The following is an 18026-nucleotide window of genomic DNA, read 5'->3' on the forward strand; positions in this document are numbered from 1 at the left end:
TGGAGCACGGGATATCATTATGCTGCTGTAAGAAAGATTACCAACCAGTAAAATTAGAATGAATAAAAAGCTAAAAAAAACCTAGCAGTAGAACACAAATACATAAGAATATTTTTTACCATATCATTCAGCAGATTATACAATACTAGAATGTAAACAATAACTGGGAGATTTGAGGTGCTGGAGCTTGGAAAGTTTACAAATTCTTCAAAGAAGAAAGATGTTTTATTAATAAGAAAATTCATTTTAATAAATACAGACTCCATAACATTATATGAATTTCAATTCAAACATAAAAACATTTTTATTGATGGGCTTCTATTAGTCTCAAGATGCTATTGGAGAGAATATAGGAGGGATGACTTATGTGTTTTTCGTAACTTACAACCAAAGCTGTGAACACTCAATGGAATTGACTCAAATAATTGAAGATGACTTGGAAGGCATGGACAGGGAACAGTGTTTTGGTCCAGTGGGTTAAGCTACTGCTTGCTACACTAGCAACCTATATCAGAAGGTCAGTTCCAGTCCCAGCTACTATGTTTCTGATAAAGCTTCCTATAATGTACCTGAGAAGGTAGTGAAAGGTGGTCCAAGAATTTGGACATCTCATGTATGCCACCAGGATGGAGTGTGGCTCTAGGATTCATCTAGGTCAAAATCTGTCTGCTGCAGTCACTTAGAAATGAATAAGTGGATGCAAAATTCTCTCTTTCACTCTCTTGCTTTTTGTCTGCCTATATCCCCCTATCTTTCCCTCTCTGTTCTCTGCTATATCTGTCGGTCTGTCTGTCTGTCTGTCTATCTATCTATCTGTATGGTTGTGTGCTTGCAAAGATGAGGAAAGTTAGAGTCTTTGATCTATTTCCACTTCTGAGCTGACGAGACTCAGATGGTGAGGTGTGTGCCTTCCACAATGGTTTGGTGTCTTCGCATGATGGATACATCTAGGAGAATGTATTTTGACATAATAGATTTTAAACATTATTTAATATATATTAAGCATAAATGTATACAATATATTTGATACTATAAAGAAGAATTCTATTGATATGATAGAATTTCAAAGACAATGTGTGAGGGCCTGCACTGCAGCTCAATAGGCTAATACTCCACCTGCCGCGCCGGAACCCCAGGTTCTGGTCCCGGTCAGGGTGTCGGGTTCTGTGCCGGTTGCTCCTCTTCCAGTGCAGCTCTCTGCTGTGGCCCTGGAGTGCAATGGAGGATGGCCCAAGTCCTTGGGCCCTGCACCCGCATGGGAGACCAGGAAGAGGCACCTGGCTCCTGGCTTCGGATCGGCGCAATGCTAGCCGTGGTGGCAATTTGGGGAGTGAACCAACTGAAGGAAGACCTTTCTCTCTCTCTCTCTCTAACTGTCTATAACTCTACCTGTCAAATAAAAAGAAAATTTTTTTGAGGAACCTCTATACAATTTTCTACAACAGCTGTACCATTTTAGATCCCCTCTAACAATGTACAAGGTGCAAATTTCTCTGTAGCCTCACAAATACTTGTTAAACATTTTTTTTTGAAAATGGTAATCCTAATAGCTGTGAAATGATACCTCATTGTGGTTATGATTTGCATTTTCTTGAAAACTAATGGTGTTGACTGTCTTTTCATATATCAGTTGGACATTTGTATGTCTTCAGGAAAAGTCTATTCAAGTCTTTTCCCATTGTTAAATAGGCAGTTTTTGCTGTTGAGTCCTTTTATACTTTGGAAATTGAACCTTAGCTGATAAATGGTTTGTAAATATTTTATTTCATGCCATAAGTTGCCTTTTCATTTTGCTTATTGTTTCCTTTGTTGTGCAGAGATTTTACATTTTTAAATTTTTATTACTGTAAAGAGAATATATTTTGTGTAGTTCATAAAATAATTCTAAGAATATAATGAAACTTCCCTCCTTTGCCTGCCTGCCTTCCTCCTTCCTTTCCTTTCTTCTTTCTTTCATTCTCTTGTTCTTTTTTAACTTCTGTGACAGCATATTTTAACTTACTTTATAGTCACATTCCTAATGCTTCAACTAAATAAAGAGTTCAACCAGCAAACTGTAGAATATCATTGTTCAGTAGGAGTATACATAGGACTATAAACAATAATCGAATCCCGAGATGTTAACTTCACTCACACATTAATTTCTTTTTCTGTACTCTACACATTAACTACCACAAATCAGACAAAACAAGTGATATTTGTCTTGTATCTGACTTATTTTACGCAGCAGAATGGTCTTGCGTTGCATTCATTTTGTTGTAAAAGACAGGATTTCATTATTTTTATAGTTGAGCAGTATTTCAGTGTGTATATTTACCACATTTTATTTATCCAGTCATCAAACACATATACAATGAACATTTATAGTTTTTAATTTTAAGTATTTTAATATATATTTATATTTTAATTGCTACAGCAATTGGTTATATTTATATAGTATAGTTTAAGTTCAGATCAAGAAAATCAGAATACCCACTACTCAAATATTTGTCATTTCTTTTTTTTTAACTTTTATTTAATGAATATAAATTTCCAAAGTACAGCTTATGGATTACAATGGCTTCCCCCCCATAACATCCCTCCCACCCACAACCCTCCCCTTTCCCACTCCCTCTCCCCTTCCATTCACATCAAGATTCATTTTCAATTCTCTTTATATACAGAAGATCAGTTTAGCATACATTAAGTAAAGATTTCAACAGTTTGCTCCCACACAGAAACATAAAGTGAAAAATACTGTTTGAGTACTAGTTATAGCATTAAATCTCATTGTACAGCAACTAAGAACAAAGATCCTACATGAGGAGTAAGTGCACAGTGACTCCTGTTGTTGACTTAACAAATTGACACTCTTGTTTATGGCATCAGTAATCACCAGAGGCCCTTGTCATGAGCTGCCAAGGCTATGGAAGCCCCCTGAGTTCACCGACTCTGATCATATTTAGACAAGGCCATGGTCAAAGTGGAAGTTCTCTCCTCCCTTCAGAGAAAGGTACCTCCTTCTTTGATGACCGGTTCTTTCCACTGGGATCTCACTCACAGAGATCTTTCATTTAGGTGTTTGTTTGGTTTTTTGGTGTTTTTGTTTTTTTGTTTTTGTTTTTTTTTTTTTTTTTTTGCCAGAGAGTCTTGGCTTTCCATGCCTGAAGTACTCTAATGGGCTTTTCAGCCAGATCCGCATGCCTTAAGGGCTGATTCTGAGGCCAGAGTGCTGTTTAGGACATCTGCCATTCTATGGGTCTGCTGTGTATCTCACTTCCCATGTTGGATCGTTCTCTCCCTTTTTGATTCTATCAGCTAGTATTTTCACACACTGTTTTTGTTTATGTGATCCCTTTGGTTCTTAGTCCTATCATTATGATCAATTGTGAACAGAAATTGATCACTGGGACTAGTGAGATGGCATTGGTACATACCACCTTGATGGGATTGAATTGGAATCCCCTGGTATGTTTCTACCTCTACCGTTTGAGGTAAGTCAGCTTGAGCATGTCCCGAATTGCACATCTCTTCCCTCTCTTATTCCCACTCTTATATTTAACAGTGATCACTTTTCAGTTAAGTTTCAGCACTTAAGAAGAATTGTGTATTGATTACAGTATTCAACCAAAAGTATTAAGTAGAACAAGCGAAAAAAAAAAATACTAAGAGGGATAACATATCAAGTTGCTCATCAACAGTCAGGGTGAGGGCTGATCAAGTCACCGTTTCTCCTAGTGTTCATTTCACTTTAATAGGTTTCCCTTTTGGTGCTCAGTTAGTTGTCACCTATCAAGGAGAACAAGTGGTATTTGTCCCATTGGGATTGGCTTATTACACTCAGCATAATGTTTTCCAAATTCCTAACAGGGATCACTTTTCAGTTAAAATTTAAACACCTAAGAATAATTGTGTGTTAATTACAGAGTTCAACCAATGGTACTAGAACTCCTAAATCTGAGGGAGGCACTGTGGCATAGCAGGTAAAGCCATTGTCTGCAGTGCCAGCATCCCATATGGACACTGGTTTGAGTCCCAGCTGCTCCACTTCCAATTCAGCTGTCTGCTATTGCCTGAGAAAGCAGTATAAAATGGCCTAAGTCCTTGGACTTCTGCTACCATATAAGAGACATGGAAGATGCTCCTGTCTCCTGGCTTCAGATCAGCACAGCTCCAGCTGTTGCAGCCATCTGGGAAATGAACCAACAGATGGAACACCTCTCTCTCTCTCGGTCTCGCTCTCTCTCTCTGCAACTCTGTCTTTTAAATAAATAAATAAATAAATCTTTAAAAAAAAGAACTCCTAAATCTGTTTGCTCAGTAGCAATTCAACAGAGAAGATCTAGGTAATTGTTTTTAGGAATATCAAGAAAGAGAAGTCATAGGAATAGATACTGTCTCCTGATTTTCTAGGAAGTACACTTGGTGGATTAATGCTAAAAATTGCTTACACTTTATGTTATTTTCTGGTAGGCAGAGAATATAATAGTTGCTATGAAAGTTGAATAATTTGAGACTGAAGAACATGAAAATGAGATAAAAGATTACATTACACTCAAATATCTAGATCTCAGTCATATACATATAAATAATTTTATAAGATTAAAAACATGAAATATAAATGGATTTTTATAAAGTAGTCAGAAAATTATGTGTTTATTACAACTTGCATGACAAGAATTGTTTTCTGGGAAAAGACAAGCCTTCACTGTACAATCTACATATTATATACAGGACCTCATTGTATATAGGACATAGGGTAGAAGGAAAGTGCTTTCCATTGCAGGAAAACATTTCTACAGAAAATTCTACAGCAAAAGTTCTAAAGAAAATTGAAGAAAAAGAGAAACAATAAACATATAGAATAATAATTAACTCTGGATGACTAACTTTGAAGATAGCTGCAGAGAAATATCAATTGATAAGGATATAAATGCCTGGTTAAATGTGGAAGGGAGTGAGCATTTATCAACTTTCACACATCAAATAGTTATCAGGTTATTTATATACATAAATTAAATTTCTCCCTCACTCCAACTAACCAAGCCTGTTTGCATGATCATTATCTTTTTCAAGAAGATTGAAGTGGAATGAAAAGCATCTAATTAATTTAATGGAAGTCCAATTGTATTTAATATTAAGTATTTAAATACATAAGGAAATAACCTCTATCTCAGTATGTGTGTATATATATGTACATATATATATATATATATTAAAAATATTGCAATTAAAAAGTTGATCTTATTGCCCTGGGAACTTCCTTGAAACCATAAAGGCTAAGTCATTAAACACATTAATGGCCTTCAAACTATTACCATTTTGTAGTAGGATACATGAATTAAAAATATTAAAATTCTCAGTATAGCGTATATAACTGTTTTTTTTTAAATGTAGTGTTAATACTTTTCTGGTAAACAAAATGGAAACACACAGCACTATAAACCCTTGCTAACTAATTAACCACACTCCTCACTAATGTAGCCCAAGAGTACCTGAATGACTCAGAGAATCATAGGTATTCATTTCATAAATTGCTGTTAGGCAGTTTCTTAAATAGAAACAATTTCAAATAATTAATATCTTCAACATATTAAAATTTTTGTTGAAACTACCTAATGTTACATATATGAATAATCTATTTACATCATGCTGATTTATAATAAAAAGTCCCTTGAGAAAGCATTTATAATTTTATGGAAATTTAGTTTTTGGCATGCTGTGTAATATTATACTAATTAAAATTTTACTTTAATTTTATCCCAGTTAGATCAGTGCATTTTAATATGAGGAAAAGTCACACTATACTCAGACATATTTAGCTATTTTCTAGCTTTTATATTTGCACCCTTGAAGGCATTTTAATTCCACATGGCATCTCTGAGTAGTGACAGGGAACATATTTTTACAGGTTGTCATATTTTTCCAGTTTTTGTAGTTTAAAAATATTATAATTACAGAACTCTGTATATAGTTTGTAAAAGCATTTTCATCTAATATAATTCCTAAATGTGAGAATAATGTAAGTAGCAGAATGAAATTTTTTCAACTGAATTTCTGAAATGATTTGCTAAGTAAAATATTAATTTTAACAAGGATACTAGCAGTTATAGTATTAGTGAAAATTTGTGTATATTTATATGATCCCAAGTATTATAGAATTCTAAATGTGAGAAAAATTTAATCACATTTGTCACCATGGTCTTCTATAATTATTATTTTGTAAAAATCTCTGTTTTGAAGATCCTACATCTGAAAAGATACATATCTCTACATCGAGGTCAGTCCATATTGGTCTCATTTCATTTAATTTTGCTTTAGTGGTTGTTTTGATAAATATTTTAAAATTTATTTTTGCTTTCTTGAAAGACACAGTAACACAGAGAAAGAGAAACAGAGAAACAGAGCTAGAGTGACAGAGGGAGAAAGGCAAAGAGAAAGAGAGAGAGAGAGATCTTTTATCTGCCAATTCATTCTGCAAATGCTCACAACTGGAACTTGGCCAGATAAAATCTAGGAGCCAAGAACTCTATCTTGGCTGGTGCCATGGCTCACTAGGCTAATCCTCCACCTGCAGCGCCGGCACACCGGGTTCTAGTCCCAATTGGGGTACCAGATTCTGTCCTGGTTGCTCCTCTTCCAGTCCAGCTCTCTGCTGTGGCCCGGGAAGGCAGTGGAGGATGGCCCAAGTGCTTGGACCCTGCACCCACACAGGAGACCAGGAAGAAGCACCTGGCTCCTGGCTTCAAATCGGTGCAGTGTGCTGGCCATAGTGATCACTTTGGGGATGAACCAGCGGAAGGAAGACCTTTCTGTCTCTCTCTCACTGTCTAACTCTGCCTGTCAAAAAAAAAAAAAAAAAAAAAAAAAAACTATCTTTTTTTCCCTTGTGGCTGACAGTACTCAAGCATTTATGCTATTGCATTCTATCTCCCAGGGTGCATTAGCAGAAAGCTAAACAGGAAACAGAGTTAGGATTCAATCTCAGCCACTCAGATGTGGAGGGCCACCACTCCAGGCAATGTACTAGAATAAAAATATTTATTTATTTGAGAGACAGAGTCACAGAGAGAGGGTGAAACAGAGAGAGAGGTCTTCAGCGTGCTCATTCATTCTCCAAATGGGTGCTTTAGCTGGAGCTGAGCCACTGTGAAGCCAGTAGCCAGGAGCTTCATCCTAGTCTACCACATTGCTCCAAGGTCCATGCACTTGGGACATCTTCCACTGCTTTCCCAGGCCATTAGCAGGGAGCTAGATGAGAAGTGGAGCTGTCGGAACTTGAACCAGCATCCATATGGGATGCCAGCACCACAGACATAGGTTTAATCTACTACACCACAGCACCACCCACCAAGCAATGTCTTAACCAATTGTACCACATGATTGACTTCTGGGTTCCTGGCTTTGGCTTGACCTTATTATATCATAAACATTTGGAATGAGAAACAAAGAATTAGAGATCTCACTCTACAAGTCTCTCTGCTTTTAAAGTAAATAAACACTAAAAATAATAAATATTATATAATATGAAATATAGCTGCTAAAATATTATCAGATTGACTCCACATTTACATATCTTCAATTTAATATCTACGTTTTTGAATTTTATTTAAGTTATACAAGTTTAATATATTTCATTTATACAGATTCAGGAACATAGTGGGGCTTTCCTCCCTACCCTTCCTCCACCCATGCTCCAACACTTCTTCCCCCTCCCTCACAGATTCCCATTCTTAATTTTTACAATAATCTATTTTCAGTATACTTAATGATTGTATAGTTAACCCTACTCTAAGTAAAAGAGTTCAAGAAATAGTATAAAGATAACAAAACAGAGCAAAACATTGTTCCTTTTTTTAAGATTTATTTATCATTTATTTGAAAGTCAGAGCTACACAGAGAGAGGTGAGGCAGAGAGGAAGAGAGAGAGAGAGAGAGAGAGAGAGAGGGAGGTCTTCCATCTGCTGGTTCACGCCCCAATTGGCTACAATGGCCAGAACTGCGCTGATCTGGAGCCAGGAGCCAGGAGCTTCTTCTAGGTCTCCCACGCAAGTGCAGAGGCCCAGGGACTTGGGCTATCTTGCACTGCTTTCCCAGGTCATAGCAGAGAGCTGGATGGGAAGTGGAGCATCCAGGTCTCAAACCTGTGCCCATATGGGATTCCGGTGCTTCAGGCCAGGGTGCTGGCCCCCAAAACATTATTCCTAATGGAAGAGACAAGTGTAATAAGCAATTTTCTAAGTCAAATGTTTATTTCACTCTAATACATTACATTTCAGGTATTCAGTTGGCTATATCAGGGAAACATGATATCTGTATTTTGGAGAATGGCTTATTTCACTTAGTGCAATGGTTTCCAGTTGTGACCAACTTGTTACAAAAGGCAGGATTTCATTTTCTATGGCTGAGTAGTACTCCATAGTGTATATATTCTATAATTTCTTTATCCAATCAAAAGTTGATGGAGGCCGGCGCCGAGGCTCACTAGGCTAATCCTCCCCCTTGCGGCGCCGGCACACCGGGTTCTAGGCCCTGTCGGGGCACCGGATTCTGTCCCGGTTGCCCCTCTTCCAGGCCAGCTCTCTGCTGTGGCCAGGGAGTGCAGTGGAGGATGACCCAAGTACTTGGGCCCTGCACCCCATGGGAGACCAGCATAAGTACCTGGCTCCTGCCATCGGATAAGCATGGTGGCCGGCCTCAGCAGCCATTGGAGGGTGAACCAATGGCAAAGGAAGACCTTTCCCTCTGTCTCTCTCTCACTGTCTACTCTGCCTGTCAAAAAAACAAAAAGTTGATGGACATCTGGATTGATTCCACATCTTAGCTACTGTGAATTGTGCTGCAATAAACATAGGGGTACAGATAGCTCTTTCTTATACTGATTGCTTTTGGTTTGGGTAAATTCCCAGGAGTGGGATGGCTGGATCATATTGTAGGTCTATATTCAGATTGCTGATGTATCCATACTGTCTCCACAGTGGCTGTACCAGGTTATATTCCCACCAGGAGTGGATCAAGGCACTTTTCCCCCATATCCTTGACATCATTTGTTGTTTCTGGATTTCTCTATGTGAGCCAATCTAACTGGAGTGAAGTGAAACCTCCTTGTGGTTTTGGTTTGAATTTCCCTGAAAGCTAGTGATCCCGAGCATTTTCTCAATTTTCCATTGGCCATTTGAATTTCCTTCTTGAAAAATGTTTTGTTAAGTCTTTTGCCAATTTCTTCACTGAATTGTTTGTTTCCTTGTTGCTGAATTTCTTAAGCTCTTTATATATTCTGGATGTTAACCTTTTATCAGTTGCATAGTTTGCAAATATTTTCTCCCATTCTGTCAGTTGTCTCTTTGTTGAGTGTTCCTTTTGTAATATAGAAGCTTCTCAGCTTGATGTAATCCTATTTGTCAATTTTAGCTTTGATAGCCTGTGCTTCTGGGGTCTTTTCCAAAAATTCTTTGCCTATGCCAATGACTTGTAGATTTTTCCCCATGTTCTCTAATATTTGATGTGATCAGGGCATAGATTTAGGTCTTTGATCCATTTTGAGTAGATTTTTGTGAAAGGTGCAAGGTAGGGGTCTAGTCTCATACTGCTGCATAAGGAGATCCAAATTCCCCAGCATCATTTGTTAAAGAGACTGTCCTTGCTCCATAGATAGATTTTTTAGCTCCTTTATCAAAGATAAGTTGATTGTAGTTACATGGATTGATTTCTGGTGCTTCTATTTTGTTCCATTCATCTACAAGTCTACTTTTGTGAAAGTACTAGGCAGACCAGGTAGTTTTAATTATAACTGCCCTGCAGAATGTCTTGAAATCAGGCATTGTAATACCTCCAGCTTTGTTTTTGGTGTATAAGATTGTTTTAGATACTTGGGATCTCATGTTTTCATAAAATTTTAGCATGTTTTATCTAGATCTACGAAGAATAACTTTGTCATTTTGATTGGGATCACATTGAATCTGTAAATTTGTTTTGGTAGTATGAACATTTTGATGTGTTGATTCTTCCAGTCCATGAACATGGAAGATTTTTCCATTTAATGTCATCTGCTATTACTTTCTATTGTGTTTTTGTTTTCATTGTAGAGATCTTTGACACCCTTGGTTAAATTTATTCCAAGGTATTGGTTCTTTATGGAGCTATTGTAAATTGGACTGATTGGATCAGTAATAAAGACCTTCCCAAAAATGAAAAACCCAGGACTAGACAAATTCACTGCTGAATTCTACCAGACATTTAAAGAGGAACTGATTCTAATTCTTCTCAATGTATTCAAAACAATTGAAAGGGAGGCTTCTATGAACCCTGCCATCACCTTAATACCTAAACCTAAAAAAGAACTACAAACAAATATCCCTGATGAACATAGATGCAAAATTCCCCCAAAAAATATTGGCTAATTGAATCCAACAATACATCAGAAAAATCACTTTCCTGGACCAAGTAGAATTTATCCCCAGTATTCAGGAATGATTCAACTTTCACAAATCAATGTGATGCATAAGATTAGCAAACTGAAGAACAAAAACATCTATAATTTTTAAAGATCCTTTATTTAAAAATCAGAGTTACAGAAAGAGAGGTAGAGACAGAGAGATTTTCTATTTGCTTGTTCACTCCCCAGATGTTGGCAATGGCCAAGGCTGAGCCAGGCCAAACCAGGACCAAGAATCTTCATTCAGTTCTCCCATGTGGATGGCAGGCACTCAAACACTTTGATCATCTGCTGCTGCTTTTCCCAGGCCATTATCAGGGATCCATATTGAATGTATAGCAGCTGATACATGAACTGGTACCAAAATGAGATGGTGGTGTCACAGGCAGCATCTTTATCCACTATGCCAAATGCTGGCCCCTAACATCTACATTTTCCAACTTCATATAATCTTTTGCCTTTATCTAGTTTTTCTGCATATGACTCCATCACTCCATCTTTCAAATAAATAAATAAGATTTTACTTTTAAAGACTATACTGCCACAAGTTGACAGGATTCATGCAGATGGAAATACAGCCTTTATTGTTTGTCTTCATATTTCCTTTCTTTTTTTTTAAAGACTTATTTATCTTTTTGAAAGGCAGAGTGAAAGAGAGGCAAAGCCAGAGAGAGAAGTCTTCCATCCACTCCCATCTGGTTCACTCCCCAGATGGTCACAATGGCTGGAGCTGCTCTGATCTGAAACCAGGAGCCAGGAGCTTCTTCCAGGGCTCCCACGCAGTATGTAGGGGCCATCTTCCGCCACTTTCCCAGGCCACAGCAGAGAGGTGGCTCAGAAGTGGAGCAGCTGCTTCACCACAACACCAGGACCTATATTTCCTTTCTACTTCTAATTAATGTTTTTCTTGTTTCTTGTTTGTCTATTTTCTTTTATATTTATTTCTTTATTTTAATTTTCAATTACTTTTTAACAGACCCAATGTGCTTTGTAGATATAATTCTAGGTTATGATGAAGAATTAACCAGATATCTATTTATTGAGGCACAAAACAACATGCTGTTCGGAAGAAAATTATCTTTGAAATCATGTCAACATGGCATCATCAGAACAATACTCATAAGCCTAGTACCTGTGCCTTTTAAGAAAAATATTTATTTTTTTTATTTCAAATGTTTAGTGACAGAGATATGGACTGACAGAGAAACAAAGTCTTTTATCCACTGATTCCATTCCCAAATGCTAGTCCTGTAACAGGCCAAAGCCAAGAGACATTAACTCTATCCACTTATTGTCGCTCCCCGTCTTCGCGGAGGAAAGACACAGGACCATGCGCTGTTCTTTTGTCTGTTCGGCCCTCCCCAGGTTTGCTGCTGGTTCTTCCCGGGTTGGCTACTGTCCCTTCCACCTCCGTGGAAGGGCGGTTCCCCCTGCCACTTTCCCCACTTCTGCGGGGGAGTGGCACACCGCCGGCCGGCTCTCTCGGGGGCTGCTCAGATGTTCCTTCAGATAGATGTTCCTGGTGCATGTTGTCTCTCTCCTCCTTTATAGTCCTCTTCCACCAATCCCAACTCTACTACCCACATGCCGAGTACGCTGCTCTCCTCCAATCAGGAGCAGGATCAGCTCCTGCAGGTCATCACTCAAGTTGGCGAGAGGCAGCTGTGTAGAAGCTGTTTACTCCTCTCCCAGAGCCATACTGTGGGAGGGCAGATGCATAGAATAAGTCTTAATTCCAGTAACTTAGTCTAATCTGAGTTGCTCCCCACAGTTCCCCCTTTCTTTTTATTTTTGGCGTTGATATGTGCCTGTCTTCAGTGCCCCGCGGCACACACTCTGCTGTGCTTACTAGGGTTGCCTACAGGTGCTTACAAGCCCTACCAATCAGGCAAACCGAATCCAGGTCCTCTCTTCGCCATGTTGTGAGGAGGTTTTTAGGCACTGATGCGTGCCTGTGTTCGGTGCCCTGCAGCGCATGCTCTGCTCTGCTAGAGCTGCTTGCAGGTGATTACAAGCCCTACCAATCAGGCAAACTGAATCTGGGTCCTCTCTTTGCCATGTTGTGAGGAGGTTTTTAGGCGCTGATGCATGCCTGTGTAAAGTTCAGCGTGATCTTCATGCTATTGACTGTCTTGTTTGTCGTGCTACTTCAGGGCTCGTTGAAAATGTCCCATATTCCAAGGATCCCAGGGATTGGTTATTCATTGTTTCCTTCCTCAAATGGAGTTTTTTTCTTCTAGCTCCTCTGCTGGTAGGTTCACCAACCGAATTTTTCTCTCAGGGGTCCATATTGGTTGTGCCGCACCCTGCGGAAAAAAACAAACGGCACCTCGTACTCTTCTGAGTAAGGGGAACGGGCCTTTCCATTGATTGCCCTGTAAATCCTTCCATATTACCCACTGTATTGATTCCTTATCAGCTGATTGAGCATGAATTTCTGCAGGTGTTTTGCCGTTCTTTTTCTTGTTCAAAAAATTAATTGTATAAAGAGCTAAGGCCAAAGCATCCTTATTGGATGCGGACATTTCCCCTATTCCCCCTTTTTGTTTAATTATTAAATTTTTTTTAGTGGAAAATATTTCTATTTTTTTTTATTTTTTATTTTTTTTAACTTTTATTTAATGAATATAAATTTCCAAAGTACGATTTATGGATTACAATGGCTTCCCCCCCATACCGTCCCTCCCACCCACAACCCTCCCCTTTCCCACTCCCTCTCCCCTTCCATTCACATCAAGATTCATTTTCGATTATCTTAATATACAGAAGATCAGCTTAGTATACATTAAGTAAGGATTTCAACAGTTTGCTTCCACACAGAAACATAAAGTGAAAAATAATAGATGATTTTTTTTAAATGATGATGAAATCAGATCAGACCTATTGTCATGTTTAATCCCAGTGAGAGTCAAGTTGGGAGTTGATTATTAAATTTTTTAAATATAAGTGAGTGCGTTCTACCACAGCTTGCCCTTGTGGGTTGTATGGAATACCAGTAATATGGGAGATTCCGAATTCTTTCAAAAATGCAGCAAAACGAGCTGATGTATACGCTGGGCCGTTATCCATTTTGATCACAAGAGAAACTCCCCAGGCTGCAAAATCCGGCAAGCAGTGTTGGATTACTTGTTGTACTCCTTCTTTATTCATGGCTGTGGCCATAACTACACCTGAATATGTATCTACAGTGGTGTGAACACAGCTTTGTCGCCCAAAAGAGGGGATATGTGTAACGTCCATCTGCCAGATATGTCCTGGTTTAAGGCCACGGGGATTGGCTCCCGCAGGAATCTTTGGAACTATGGCAACAACGCACTTTTCACAGGACCTAATAATACCTTCTGCTTGTTTGCGGGGAATATTAAATTTAAAACTTAAAGTGTGGGTGTTAACATGCCATTTAGAGTGATATTTTTTAGCTTGTTCCAAAGCGGTGCATGCAAGCAAGAATCTTGAATAATGATCGGCCATCATGTTTCCTTGAGTAAGTGGGCCGGGTAAATTAGAATGAGCTCTTATGTGGCCTATGTAAATAGCATGCTCTCTTTGATTTAATAACCCCTGAGTTTCGCTTAAATAAGAATAGACTGAGGAGGATTTAAGAATAAGGCACTGTGTAGCAAGCATCTGAACTGCATTCACCACATATGCACTATCAGACAAAATATTCATGGGTGCGCTCTCTCTGCGTAATACTGTTGCGATAATAGCTAATTCTGCATATTGTGGAGAAGGGGATGCTGTTAAAACAAAATATCGTTGATTGTTAAGTATAGCTGCTCCTGTTCCGCCTTTAGCTCCATCCGTAAATTCAGTAACTGCCCCTTGAATTGGATCCCTTCGCACCTTCTGTACCCGTTTTATTGAAACCTGTGTGCAGAAGTTAACAAATGGATGGCGAGGGTAGTGATTGTCAATCTCTATTTGTAGAATGAGAACTATGTATGCCCATTGCCAGCATTCCCTTGTAAAGGCTTCTACTGCCTCTTGAGCAAAGGGAACTACACATCGCTTTGGAGTCTTCCCCGCCATTTCTGTCGCCTTTTTTATTGCTGTTAATATCAAATCAGCCACCGCAATGCCTTGGGTGTATAGTACACGCAGTGCATGTGAATGTGGGTATACGAACAACAATGCCAAATGACTGCGAAGGGATACAGCTGTTCCATAAAAATTAATATTTCTAGGGCTTGTTGTAGATCACATCTTTCCATCTGCATTGCTTTAATTTGTTTTTCGATTTTCTGTAACGCCAAGCGGGCTTCTTTTGTCAATCTACGAGGGGAATCAAGCTGGGTATCTCCTTCTAAAATATTGAATAATGACATCATATCTTCGGTGGTTAATTTACAATAGGGCCTCAACCAATTTAAATTGCCACATAATTTTTGGAAGTCATTAAGGGTCTGCAACCCATCTATTGCAATTTCAAATTCTAATGGGGTCACCTTTTCAGAAGTTACTTTAAGCCCTAAGTACTGTACTACTTCCCCTTTTTGTATCTTCTCTGGCGCTACTTGTAACCCAACTTTTTCCAAATATAATAGCAACAGCTTATATGCTTCCATAAGGTGATTTTCACTTTCAGCCATTATTAACAGGTCATCCATGTAGTGTAAGATTTGTACTTCTGGGCACTGTTGTCGAACCGGCTCTACTGCCTGGTCAACATATAGCTGGCATATGGCAGGACTGTTAGTCATTCCTTGGGGAAGCACTTTCCATTCATATCTTTTGTCGGGACCTTGATGATTAATGGAAGGTACGGTGAAAGCAAACCTCTGAATGTCTTGTTCATGTAGAGGTATGCTAAAAAAGCAGTCCTTCAGATCGAGTACTATTAATGGCCAATGCTTTGGGATCATAGTAGGAACCGGGAGTCCAGGTTGTAATGCCCCCATGGGTTGCATCTGCTGATTAACAGCCTGTAAATCATGCAACAACCGGTATTTCCCCAATTTTTTCTTTATCACGAATATTGGCGTATTCCATGGGGAGGTTGATGGTTGCAAATGGCCTGCCTCTAATTGTTGTAACACTATATCATTTACTGCAGCCAACTTTTCCTGGGTAAGGGGCCACTGTGGTATCCACTTTGGCTTGTTGTCCAGCCATGACAATGGCAGCAGCTGCATCTCAGTGGCCCCCACGAAAAACCCGTGTCCTGTCTTTTAAAGTCGCCTTTGGGCTGGGCTAGGTCCCTTCTGCCTTCTCTGGAGCCTAATCCTCTCTCCTGATATCCCTTTTTATACATAATACGCCGTCCTGGAGAACTCTCCAACTGGTCTTCATTGGTTAATGTCAGTCCCATTTGTTCTAAAATGTCTCTTCCCCATAATGTGATGGCGAGTGCACTAACATAAGGTTGCACATTTCCCTTGTTCCCTTCTTGATCCTGCCAATGAAGCACCTGAGCACTCCTTGATGGTGTCATGGCCGCACCTAGGCCTACTAAAGTATTATCTCCTGGCTTCTCCCCACAGTCCGTATCCGAGTCTAAGTTTCTTCTAGGTTTCACTTTCAACCTTAGAGATTTCTCCCAGCTTCCCCGCCATAGTCTAAGTTTCCTCCAGCTTTCACTTTCACTTTCAATCCTAACTTCTTCCGGCACTTCTTCCGTCCAGCTTTTCCCTAGGCTCTTTCTAATCTCTCTCCGGTATTTTCCCACTTTTTCCCGTTTCTTCCCTGCTAGGTTTCCTATCCGAGTCACGGCACCATTATGTCGCTCCCCGTCTTCACGGAGGAAAGACACAGGACCCTGTGCTGTTCTTTTGTCTGCTCGGCCCTCCCCGGGTTTGCTGCTGGTTCTTCCCGGGTTGGCTACTGTCCTTTCCACCTCCGTGGAAGGGCGGTTCCCCCTGCCACTTTCCCCACTTCCGCGGGGGAGCGGCACACTGCCAGCCGGCTCTCTCGGGGGCTGCTCAGATGTTCCTTCAGATAGATGTTCCTGGTGCATGTTGTCTCTCTCCTCCTTTATAGTCCTCTTCCACCAATCCCAACTCTGCTACCCACACGCCGAGTACACTGCTCTCCTCCAATCAGGAGCAGGATCAGCTCCTGCAGGTCATCACTCAAGTTGGCGAGAGACAGCTGCGTAGAAGCTGTTTACTCCTCTCCCAGCGCCATATTGTGGGAGAGCAGATGCATAGAATAAGTCTTAATTCCAGTAACTTAGTCTAATCTGAGTTGCTCCCCACAACTTATCCCACATAGGTGGCAGGGACCAACACACCTGGCCATCTTCCCCTGCCTTCTAAGGTACATTAGAAAAATCCTGGAACAGAAACTGAAAACCTGAAACTGGAATCAGCATTCTGAGTTAAATCCTATGCTTAGCAAAATAAAGAATTAGTATTCTAACAGACCTTGGCTTCAGTGAACTCAGTGGTATAAGAAATAACGGCCATTCTCAGCAAGGATCCAAACCTCATTTCATTATAAAGCAAATGCATTTATCATTATGAAAAATCCTTTGGCTAATTTAAAGTTCATGTCATTATAAAGTGATACATCTCTAATAAATTTCTGACTATAAAATGCTGCTTTCTAAGAATTGATTTCAGCTTTATTTAATTTGGTATTGCAGTATTAATTAGTATCACAGTTATAAAATCACAATTTTAACCCTGGGCATTTTGCCATTCCGCATAGTGTTTTCTAAAATAAATCTAGCTAGAAATAATTGTTTTTACAATATGAGAGATTTGATTCTTTATTACAGATTAGATTTGAAAGATGATATTTAAAGAATAGCTAGTTGATGGTACTAATATTACCCGCTTGTTAAGACACTCACAAAATTCTAAGCACAGAAAGGAACAAATAACCTTTGTAGACACAAATTTAGAAATATTTTTACCTCCAGAAACTTCCACACACTGAAACCCTTTCTAGTACCCTACATTGATGATATCTAGTTTCTCTGCTCCTGGAGAGCATTCCTGTGGCTAACAAAGAAACTAGTCCTTCTAATTCCTTTTTCCTGATCACTCATTGTGGTTCTAGCATTTGTACTTTGTTGCTTTACAGTTAATCAATTATGTGGTACTTGGCATCTTTAATCCATGTACATCTCTTGAATCCTGTATCTCTTATTTTCAACACTTATCTTTTTCTAGTTACTAAATACTTGTTTTCTTTTCATTTTGTGTTTTAGAAAAATCTCATTTTGGATAAATATTTCTCAAATTTAGATTCATTTACATATTTAATATATTAAATGCAGGAAAAAAGAGCTTGTTTTAAATGAAGCAAAAATATTGTCAGTGTCTCTAATGAAGGTTTTTTTTAAGATTTATGTATCTATTTATTTGAAAGAGAGAGTTACAGAGAAGCAGATATAGAGAGAAACAGAGAAGTCTTCTATCAGCTGGTTCACTCCCCAAATGGTTGCAATGGCTGGAGCCGGGCCAATCAGAAGCCACGGGGGTGCAGGGGCCCAAGCACTTGTGTCATCTCCTACTGCTTTCACAGACCATAGTAGAGGGCTGGCTTGGAAGTGGAGCGGCCAGGTCTTCAACCATCACATGTGGGATGCCAGCACTGCAGGCTGTAGCTTTACCCACTACACCACAACACAGGCCCCTCTAATGAGGTTGTTATTTTATATTTC

The sequence above is a fragment of the Oryctolagus cuniculus genome, chromosome 4 (assembly GCF_964237555.1).
Source record: "Oryctolagus cuniculus chromosome 4, mOryCun1.1, whole genome shotgun sequence".
NCBI classification, from domain to species: Eukaryota; Metazoa; Chordata; class Mammalia; order Lagomorpha; family Leporidae; genus Oryctolagus; species Oryctolagus cuniculus.